Below are 12344 nucleotides of genomic sequence, written 5' to 3' on the forward strand. Positions count from 1 at the left end.
ATCAGCGCCAAGTGCTGGTATGAATTCTTTGCTCTTTACATTACTCTTTTGGGCTGCTCACTTTTCTTAAAATGACCGCTCGCTGTTGCTGCACTTTATAGGCATTGGCCTTTTCCTAAGCTCCTCTTTACATTATTGAATGCCAGCTTATACTATTGGCGATTCACCCCAGGCCGATGCAGTATTATAAAATTTAGAGGCATTCGTTACGAGCCTAAGTGATAAAGATCTTACTTTAACCATGAACAGCAAAAAACTCAAAGAATCCCAGCTTCCCAGATGGCGTTTCTTGTGTGGCATTAAGTCCAGTACTGACATGTGCGTACTTGAATGTGACCTGCATTTGAAAACTCGAATTGGAATTTTCTGGAAATGGTGCACTCTCCACAAATAACATTACCACACTGTTTATGCAACCTTCATTTAAAATTAAGACAGATGACAGGTGTCTAAAGGATTTAATTGAATTATTTTATCATCCCAGCAAAGAAGGAGTGACAACCCGACACCCAGTCTCTGATGACAACTTTTGACAGTTTGAAGTTAAACCAGATTTTTTCACTGTACTCATATGTTGGCATTGCATTTGTTTGAGTTTGGAATTGCACCTTGTCGTGAGTTTCATTGTGTTGAGGCAGGTAGTATTGTATATTATGTGCACTGTGGCAGCTGTTCACTAGAGGAGCATATTGCCATCATGCCCACTGTGGCAAATGTAATTTGCTTTTACTGTTTGTACTGTTTTGTTGTAATGCTTATGCTGGAAACATCATCAGTGAGTGTATAAATTTACGCTGTATTCATGAGTTCTTGTTAAGGGATTTGGATGTTTCAGTGTGTTATTCTTGTAGACTTTTTGGGTATGTCATGGCGCACAGACTGATCCATCTATTTACACAAAAGCATCTTAGAGTACGAAGCCCTAGTCCAATGGGATTCCATAATCCATACATTTCCAGTAAAATATAGTGTCCCAATCCAGTTTTAACAAACATCATTAAAAAAAAAGCTTTAAAACAATGAAGTAAGTACAATGAATGGGTTCTATCAGGTGGTACACATAGTATGTGACCTGGGGCTAAAGGGGGTGCAGTCACTAACATTATCTCCTCTTTCTACCTCAACCCAGAAAAGATGGCTATCTGAGGCTCTTAACCTCGATAGTGGTGCCCTGAGTCTCATGTTTCAGCCAGTATGTCTCCCCTGGCTGGGGTTTCTTGTTTATTTTATGTTATTTTATGCCATTTATTTGTATTAATTTTTATTATGTACCTTTTTCTTTGTGTTCATTTATAAGTGAATGTGGCCTTGATCATGTCCGTTGTGTTTTGTGAGTGGCTCCCCAATGGGCAGGGCAACCTGCCAATCACTGCCAGGAGCCCCTTCATCCTATTTAAGGGAGGGGCTCCCATAGTTCCCATAATGCACTGGGAGTGGAGAGTATTTTGGTGTTTTGTGCTATTGCTTTACTTTCTGGGATTTTGGCCCTGTGCTCTGCTTTTGACTTTGCCTCTTGGATTCTGCTTTTGTTACTGTGCCTTTTGATATTTTTGAGCCTCTGCTTTGTTTTGCATCCCGATTTTTGGATTCTGGATTGAGACTTTGTTTACTGAGTTTCGCCTTTCTGTTCAGACATCTTCTTGTGCTCTTTGGAGTTTGCACAGCCTTTTTTGAAAATAAACCTTTTATTTTATAACCAGTTGTCCCCCGTAGCTCCGCCTGCGTAGTAGTGAAACAGGGCAAACTTTAAAATTTTTTAAAAAAATTTAATAATTTGTATTGAGAAGAATTTATATTGATAGCTTTTGTATCCAAGGGCCTCTTGATATACAATATTTTTTGGTTTTGCTATCAGGGGTGAGAATGTAGCTGTGATCTCTTTGCCAGAAATGTAAAAAGTTGGCAAGGTATCTCTGGCCAAGTGGAAGGTAGGTACACTCAAACGTCAAACGATGCCAGTGTGTTTGATTGTGTTCAGCTCTGATGGGAGAGCGTCCCCTGCGTGGGGAGATATCACATGGCTGTGATATTTCTGCCAATGACCAGGTACCCTGTAAAACACATGTAGCTCTGATGCTCGCTCTCAAAAACATCAAACATTATTCCTTAGCAATCTCTAGATAGACAATGTCTGCTGAACAAACAGGTATCGCTAGCTAAGCAGAGGCAAGATATACTCCAACACGTGGCGAGAGGTAGACTGACTCAAACGGAGGCTGGCGCATAAGTGAGGAGGGCCCTGCCTGGCTCCCTATTCCTGGGGTTCCGCCTCCCCATCCCCTGGGCCCACAGCCTGTCTCTCGGATTCCAGTGAATGAATCAACCTATGAGACTTAATGCGATGAGAGAAGTCGCAAAATCAACTGTAATGTTCAAGCAAAGAAAAAAGCAAGAAACAAACCCAATCTAAATCCGTTAAGTAGTTCTCTCGTGAAAAGTGGTCAGACATACATACATACAGACAGATAGAGAGAAAGAAGTTTGATTTTATATATAGAGAAGATTTGTTCTTGGCCCTTTAAGTTTCTATTTGAAATTTTTGACTAAGTTTTCTCCTCCACTAATGGGGAAGTTTTAAAAAGTATTTTGTGGATATGCTTTCAGGACTCCCTAAGACCACGACACTGAGCAAGCCTCATCTCTTCTTTTCGGGACACCATAAAAAGGGACTGCAACAGACGGTCGCATCTCATCTGAATGAGGTCCTGAGTGAGAACCACGAGAGCTCAAACTCTGCAGTAAAGCCTGTTTTTTGGGTCAGCACCATTTTTGTAATTAATTAAATGAGAATGACCATGTTGGTTCCCCAATGATTCTTGTCGTTCTGAACGGGTTCCCTACCACTGGCCACTGAGCAAACTGACAAAGATTTTAGAGCTAGCCGGTAGATGGATATATCAAACAATTAATCTGCAAAATATTCGGAATCAGAAAGACAAAATCAAAATAAGTTTTTATCAAAAGAATGTTTGGAAAGGAGTTTTGAATCTGCAACTAGGTTGAGGAAATTTGACTTTCAGTTGACCTTTTGACCCATCGTGTTGATTACCCTCAGGTCGTTATCTCAAGTGACATGCATCTAGAGACATGGTTATCCAAACTGGCAGCAACTGCTAAGAAAACAAAATGGTTGCCACAGCAGTGCCAAAAAGTGAACAACTGTAAAAAGTGCATGTAAAATTGAAAAATGAACATCAGAACTAACTCAGAACCTCAAAATCCCCCATATCTGGCACTAGATAATTCAGAATAATTGTAATAAATTAAAGAATAATTAAAGATCCTAAACCATAACAGAATGTGGTAATGACCTCATTTTATACGTGTTTTTGGTTCACACAATAGTTTTTTGATCATGGTGAACTCTTTTTTTGGGGGGTTTATTTATTTTTTCATTTAAATTAAAAATATTTTGTTTTGTTACTGTTCCATTTCTTTGTATAGGTGACACAGAGTATTTGTCACAAAACCATGGTTTGCATATCGGTTACAGTATGTCATGATTTCCACTGGTATAAATATAGCTGCGATGTATCACAAATTATTCTAGTGTGGCTCACTTATATATACAAGTAGGCCCTAGCGTCAAGTTTCGTTTTCAGCTTGAACTCCTTCTTTATATGCCTTTGTATTTTGTTTGCCTTATCAAATGTTGTATGTTTTTTTGTTTTGGTTGTGGACTAAAAGCACTTCCAAAAAGGTCCACTAGAGGGGAACATAACCATTACACCTCAGCTACTAATAAAGACAAGCACTGAATCTTTATAAAATAAAAGATTTATTCTTCAATAGTTTTCCAATCACTATGAAGCTCCGTGGAGCACAAAGAAATAATGGAATTGCCTGAAATACAAGGCATTCCAAAGCAAACAAGACGTAATACAAGAAAAAAAAATCAAAGAATATTAAAAAAAAACTGAGCCAAAAGTCTAAAAATCTAGAAATCCAATTAATCACAAACAATAAGCACAAGTACACTCAGCAACTCCCTGGCATGTTTGAATTGAACCGCCAAGAACTGTGGAAGACCCTACAGTGGATAGTGAGGAGGGCAGTTCCTGGCGATGATTGGCAGGTGGCCCTGCCTTTTGGGAGACCACCCACAAAATACATGGGACATGACCTAGGCAGCTTATACACAAGATTAACAACAAAGAACAATGCACACAATCAACAAAGGCAACATCACCATAAATAAATGGCACAAAAATGAACAAAAAGACATGAAATAAGACTTTGAATCCCAACCAGGGGAGGAACTCGAGCTGAAACATGAAAATCTTTTTTACTCAGTTTGCTACCTGCTGCCATTTCCTGGTTATTTTTTGGTGCTCACAACGATCCTTCAACATCAGTAGGTCATAATAATGAAAAGACGAAGACAGTGCAATTTCTGACCATTGTGATATCAAGAAGGCAGGATGTAATGGAGGGCAACACAATGATTAGGACATTTCTGGGTTCAATCTTGACAGGGCAGCCATTTCTCTGGGTTCCAACAAGTTGAAAGTTAGGCTAACTGGTGACTCTAAATGGTCTTGTGTGGTTGGCTTAGCTTCAGTAGGAGAATGGTTACTCCTGCTGCATAACAGCTCCAGGAGTTCAAATACTGGCCCACTCACTGTTTCTGTAGAGCATTCATATTCTCCCAGTATCCCCTAAATTGCTCTCCAGGTCCACCTATAATCCAAAGACACATAGGCAGGAGACCACAGAGCGAATCGAGCCTCTTACAAGATGTACACACACACTCAAACGGCCCAATAACTACACAGGTAAAAGGAGTTCTCCTTTGGATCAGTTTGGCTACTTTTATGTCCTTATGGTTGGCACCAGTATAGGTACATGAATAAATTTGACCATGGTCCATAGTTGGCTCCTGCCTTATATCAGATGCTGTTATGATGGCCTTCAGCTTTACACAGTCATAAAAGTTCAGTAAATGGATGGCTGTTGGGAAGCTGGAACAAATTACCAAGTCATATAGTTGAAGCACAAACCTTGACAATGTTAAAGAAATATCTCTAAGAGATACTCTGACATCTTAGTGAAGAGCTAAACAAACGAGTGACAAATGGCCTGAGTGGTCTCTCGTTGTTTGTCAAAATCCTTATGTTCTTATGTTTAACAGGACTTAAAATGGAAAACCCAGGAAACTGTAAATCTTTACTAAGGGATGATGGAAAATAAATTGTCAGAAGAATCACAATTGTGCATATGCACAAAATGCAGGATGGGTTCAAACACCGATTCACTCACCCTGCTGTGTAGAGCATGCACATTCTCCCAGTGGCCCCTTAAATTTCTCACCATGTACACCCACAACTCAAAGACAGATAAGCTAGGTTGACTGGAGATTATGGAGTGAATCGACCCTTTGATAACCTTGCATGAGAAAGGAGTTCTCCTTTGGCTCAGTTGGGTTAGTTTTATGTCCTTACGGGGGCACCAGCCATAATTAAAGAACTCTTTTAAAGGTACATGAGTGAATGAGCCCTCAGCAGCATCCATTGTTGGCTCCTGACTTGTGTCAGATGCTCCCACAATAGTCTTCTGCTTTACACAGTCATAAACCTGGATTAGAGACGTTCAATAAATGAAAGACTGTTGGGAATCTGGAACAAACTACTGAGTCATGCAGATTAAGCAGAAACCTTGACAACCCTTAAGAAGTGTCTGGATGAGATATTGGGACAGTTTAGCTATTAGCAATGTAAACAAGCTTGATGGAGTGAATGGAGTCCTCTTGTTTGTCAGAATTCTTATGCCTTTATTTATGTTCTTCAGTGCTTAAAATGGAAAATGCAGGACATTTTAAATCTTTACTAAGGGTTGATGGAAAATAAATTATGTGACGAGTCACAAGTGGTGCATGTGCACAAATGCTGACATCACAGGGTATGCTGAATGGATTCAGATGTTGCGAGATCATCTACACAATAGCAAGCCCTTGTGTTACATCACCTCTTTGGTTTTATTACTGCTTATTTGGTTCTGGGGTGCACTGAGCGCATGAAAGACCCAGTCCTAGGTAAGACATTATGTTTTCTCCCCTCTTCTATGAACTGTGAGCTGAAATCCACCAGAGAGTGCTGAGAGGGGCTATCAATACTATTATCATGCACTATGTGATCAAAAGTTTGTGAACACCTGACCAGTGCACCTATATGAGCTTGCTGGACTTGTTCCCATGGGCATTAATATGAAGTTGCTCTCACCACTCTCAGTTTGCATCTGTAACATCCTTATCTGGAAAGTTTTTCTACAAGATTGTGGAGTGTGTCTCATGGACTTTGTGCCCATTAGCCAAAAGAACATTTGTGATGTGGTAGCCACTGATGCAGGACTTGAAGACCTGACTCGCAATTGGCAATTCATTTTAGCAATTCATTTCATCCCAAAGGTAATCAGTAGGGTTGAGGTTAGGGTTCTGTGCTGCCAACTCAAGTTCCTCCATGTCTTTATGGACCTGACTTTAAGCACAGTGGCTCAGTCATGATGGAACAAAAAAGGGCCATTACCAAACTGTTTCCACAAAGCTGGAAGTGCACAATTGTCTAAAATGTCGTATTAACAGCACCCTTCCCTGGAAACAAGGGGTCTAGCCCAAACACTGATAAACAGCCCCAGACCATTAGCTCTCCTTCATGAAACTTTTCAATAGGCCCTATGCAGTCTGAAAGGGAGCGTTCTCCTGGTATCCATCAAGCCTAGTTCGTCCATCAGACTGTCAGATAGTGAAGCATATTTCATCACTCCAGAGAACACTTTTCCACTGCTCCAGAGTCTAATGGCAGCATGTTTAATACCATTCCAGCCAATGCTTGGCATTGTGAATAGGTTCTTAGGCTAGGGTGCATTTGCTCAGCCATGAAAACCAATTTCATGAACCTCCTGTCGCACAGTTCTTGTGCTGATGTTGCTTCCAGAGACAGTGTGGAACTCTGTTGTGAGTGATGCCACACAGCGTAGTTGATTTTTATGTGTTATGTAGTTCAGCATTACTCTGTGGTCTACAACTTCATGGATACAGTGTTGCTGCCCCTCAATGCTTCCACTTCACAATAACAGCACATACAGTTGACTAGAGCAGATCTAGCAGAGCAAAAATTTCATGTACTGACCTGTGGCAAAGGTAGCATCCTATGACAGTGGCACCTTTAAAGTCACTGAGCTTTTCAGTAAGACACATTCTACTGCCAGTGTTTGTCAACGGAGACTGCATGGCCATGAGCTGATTTTCTGTACCTGTTAACAACAGGTGCGGCGAAAACACCTGAATTCAATTATTTGGAGGAGTTTCCTTATACTTTTGGCTATGTACTGAATATATAACAATTCTTATTAAATATACAAATATAAAAGAACTATAGACACGTGGACTAAATCATCAAGTAGAGTGGTGAAGAGTAGCACTTTAGGGACTTTCACAACTTGAAATTTTGCAGAGATTAGATGAAAAGGACCAGTGAGCTTGTTTGGCCTCCTTCAAGATGTTTACTCATGAAATAACAATAAGGTAGTCCTGTTTTAACCTGTCGCACCACCAGCTTTGCAGGTCTGAGAAACAGTGACCAGTGTTCCTGTAGGAACTCATTTAACAACATATTCAGTTCTGCCACTGCTGCTTGACACCCTGATTGTCTTCAATTGCTAAGGAATGTCCTCTTTCAGGGAATGTTCTGAAATGACAGGACTATAGCTTTAGAAAGTAAAGTGGGGGTAGAAGAACACAATAGGACTTTAGGGACCTTCACTGCTTGACTTAATGTCATTGTAGATAAATTGAATGAATGGGAATGAGAATGACAAGCTTGTTGGAATAATGGTCAAACTTATCTGAAGAATTCAAGACCACCTGTCCTTCTGATCTTTTTTGCAGAGTATTATCTGCAGTTAACTAAATTTGTCTTTCCACAGGATTCATAATGCAGAATTGAGTTTTAAGAAGAAAGTTTTATGATAGCGTGCCATGTCAACAAATCTGGGGGTGCATGAGAGAGAGAAAGGAGTACCAGAGAAGTATGTGAAGATTGTCTAAGATATGTATGAGGGAGTGGGGACTTGGGTTAAAAGCAGTGTTGGGGTAACAGACAAGATACCAGTTAGAGTAGATCTTCACCAGGGATCTTCTTAAAGCCCTAACCTCTTTGACATGATTATGGACATGTTGAGTCATGCCATAAAAGACCATGCCGCTGGTGCATGCATTTTGCTGATGGCATTGTGTTGTGTACCACCAGAAAAGAGGAAGTGGAGAGGAAGTTGGTAGAACGGAGAAGGGTGTTGGAAGGTAGAAGGCTGAAATAGGTAGAAGACAGAATATTGGAGGCTTAATGGTGATCAGGATTCAGAATTTAACCTGCAGGAAGAACAATTGAAAAGAGTGGACACATTTGAATATCTAGGATCAGTGGTAGCCCAAGATCATGTCTTAGATGTAGAGATGACCCATAGAGTTCAGTGTTGGTGGAACAACAAGAAGGTATCAGGAGTATTGTGTGATTTGAGTATTAAGGTGAAGGTTTAAGGTAAGGTTTTTAAGGCAGTGGTGAGACCAGCAATGATGTATAGAGCTGAGACATGGAAAGTAAAAGGAAAGCAGGAGAAGAACTTAGATGTGGCAGAAATGAGAATGTGGAGATGGATGTGTGGAGTTACAATTAAGGAAAGAATAAGAAATGAGACAATCAGAGGTACAACGAAAGTGGGAGAGATAGCTAAGAAAGTGCAGGAAAGAAGACTGATGTGGTATGGACATGTGATAACGAGAGAGAATGAATATGTGGACAAAATAGTGATGGGAATGGAAGTAAATTGGAAGGGAAAGCGAAGATACTAAAGCAGAGGTGGATGAATAAAGTGAAGGAAGATCTGAAGGTAAAGGGCTTGACTGGGAAGGAGGTGCTGGTCTGAGCTGTTTGGAGGGTCGGTCAAGCACAAGCACATCAACACCACAAAGAAGTGTGAAAAGATGAAGAGGAACAGCAAGAAGAAGAAGAGTTTTAGGATTCATTTTTTAGGATGATAACTGAATATATGAGTGGAAGGCTCAAGGAATTACAGGTGCTGTCCCACAGACCCAGTGTCCTGGGTTCAGATTTAGCACCCAGTCTTTTCCAGTGTGTGTTTTCACTTTAGCTTTTTTCCCACATTCCAAAGAAACGCAGGGTAAGTTACCTGGTAGTTCTAAATTCACCTCAGATAAATATCAAATCCAATCAAATTGTATTTGTCACATACAATTAAACACACGGTGACAATTGTAGTGAAATGTTAAGTTACAGAAGTTCAAGAAAAAAAACATCTAAATATTATAAAAAAACAACAATCCCCCAAAGACACCTAAGAACTTTTGGCTTTGATACAAGAGCTGCTGCTGTCAATAATAAGCTTGTAGGTGGCAGTAGGATGAAGTCACATCTGCTCCTTTGTACCACAGCCTTACATTTAAAGGCATTAACAATGAATAGAGCAGGTCCAGCTCGTTGAGGCCATAAACAGAACGTGCTGATTTGTTTGTTCCCATGTTCCCCTGGTTGAAGTCACCAGCATTCTTGGATCAGAATGATTCATCATTAGAAGGTTGATAACAAAGTGAATAATTTCTGTTCCTGAGTTATTAAATATTACTCAGGATCATGTAACATATCTCCCTAGGTGGTAATATGTATGAATTTCATTCAGTATTGCAATGTCACGATTATTTTTACCAGTATTTATTTGCATAAATCTTCAGTCCTCCTCTTTCCATTTCCACTCTATCTGATCATATTAGATGAAACCCATCCAGTCTTACAATAGCATCTGAAATGTGATGTTTACTAAGCTGCTTCTCCATAGTATACAAGATGCTATAGTACCCGAATTCCCTGTGTGATGTGACAATTCATCCAACTTATTTAAAGATAAATAAGACACGTTATAAATAAGATACATTTATGGAGGGAGGCCAGTTCTGGATCCTTTCCTTCTTACTTTTATCCTTGCTCTTTGTCCTTTCTATCCTCAGATGAGCTGCTCCTCTGTTAAGGTGTAAGAGAGCTCCTTAGATGCTCACAGTGCTGCCAGCTGAATACGGGAATATTTAAACGATCCCACTTTAAGTTCCTTAGAGTCTCTTACGTTCTCAGATGTTATAGACGTAAGGTAGCCCTCAGATGCTCTTCACTCACCCTGTGACATCTCTCAGGTGTGCAGCTTGTCTAAAAAGCAGTTGAGATGAGCTGACACTAGGGTTTGTATCTGTGAGGACAGCAGCATATCTTCATTTTAAAAATCCATTTAAAAATGTATAATAACAAGACAGAGGACAAATCTTAACATTAACAATTAATCCATAAACGTTTTAATAATTGTAAAGAAAAAGAAAATTCATCCAAAAAAATAAATAAATAAAAGAGAGAGAGCTTCTTTATTAAAAGGTAGCCACTTGCATGATGCCCAGAAGTGAATATGGGTGTGTATGTGAGTTCGCTGTATGGTTTTCTGGTATAACATCAAGGATTATTTTTTGCCCCATAAGCTGTGCTATCAAGTTATTCTATGGCCTCCATGATGCTCAATTTGATTAAACAAGGTTAACAATATTTTGCTATGCAGGTCTACATGATAGTCCAAGACCATACTGTGTTTTGAAGAAGTTTCCAGAAGTACTCCTCATGCCTAAACTATAAACAGGTGATCTGTTCTGCACTAAAGTAAGACAACAAGGTGCCATATGCAGCACTGGCATGACACATGACTAAGGAGACACAGAATGACCAGATTGGCGAGACACTGTGTGGAAACAAGAGAGAGCAATGGTTAAACCTAATGGATTGTGATGACAGTGATGACTAGGTCATGTCTTTAGCCCTGTGTTGAGTACTGCTCTATGCTGAGGTGACAGTTCATTCACCTTAAGGTGCCATCAGGGATATCTTGAGTATCACAATCTGCCAAGCCAACCCACCCAACCCAGACTTGGCTGTCATTATGGAATCTCATTAAACTTCATTTCTGACAAGTTACCTGCCAGATGTTTCTTAATGTGATGACAGTAAGGTACTGCTGAGAGCTTCAGTTCTTGGAGAAACTTCCTGTAGGGACTTGTTTAACAAGTCAGACATGTCGCTGATGCTTGGCACCCTGATTGTTTTCCTTTGATGAAGAATGCCATCTATCAGGAAATGTTCTGACATGAAAGTAACGCATCATCAGAAAGTTAAGTCTGGGCAGAAGAGAACTGAGCCCAATGGTATTTTAAGGTGCCTTTTATAGAGAGTGAGCTTTTTTCCAAAGTGTTTCCTAAAATAATATACATATTTATTAATTTTCTGTATTGGTTTATTTCAGTTCGTGGTCACTGGAAGCTGGGGGGGTGGGGTGGGGGGGTTTACTCCAATATCTTCCTGGATGGGACACTTAGACCTTCCTCACTCATGTTGGCTTATTTAGAGTCACCAGTCAATCTGATCTGCATGTCTTTGTGAGGGGGAAAGAAAGTGAAAGATCTGAATCTGGATCAGGGAGAGCATGTAAGGGTCACACAGAGAGTGACCAGGCAAATAGTAAACCAAGAACACTGCAGCTAAGTCTGACCATTGTGCCAAATATAGCACTCGGTTCAACTACTGTAAATGTCTTGAAAGCAATACAAGAGTTCAATGTATCAAAGAGAGAGGGGTGTCTGGTCAGGGTGACACTTGGAGCAGGGAAATGGATGGAAGCAGATACTGAATACAGAGAAATAGAGTGTTCTCCTAAGGTCACCATATAGCTTGGTTAACCCATTCATTTCTTAGCATGTAAAGAGGCTCAGAAGAGAGGCTGAACTCCATCCCCAGACAGGTGACAAAGGGGTGATAGTGACATGCCAACAGTGATTTTCTCAAAGTCTCCATTGTCTTCAGAAATTACTGTCATTGTTCAGCTGTTCTGGAAATTTGTAATATTAAAAGTACATATAAAATGTGACAAAATTGTGTGTATTTATTTTTATTATATCAAATGCATATTAAAAAAGAGGGCAGCATGATAGATAGATAGATAGATAGATAGATAGATAGATAGATAGATAGATAGATAGATAGATAGATAGATAGATAGATAGATAGATAGATAGATAGATAGATAGATAGATAGGAAAGATAGATAGATAGATAGATAGATAGATAGATAGAAAGATAGATAGATAGATATCATAGATAGATAGATAGATAGATAGATAGATAGATAGATAGATAGATAGATAGATAGATAGACAGATAGATAGATAGATAGATAGATAGATAGATAGATAGATAGATAGATAGGAAAGGCACTATATCATAGATAGATAGATAGATAGATAGATAGATAGA

Source organism: Erpetoichthys calabaricus, chromosome 1, assembly GCF_900747795.2.
Source record: "Erpetoichthys calabaricus chromosome 1, fErpCal1.3, whole genome shotgun sequence".
Lineage (NCBI taxonomy): Eukaryota > Metazoa > Chordata > Cladistia > Polypteriformes > Polypteridae > Erpetoichthys > Erpetoichthys calabaricus.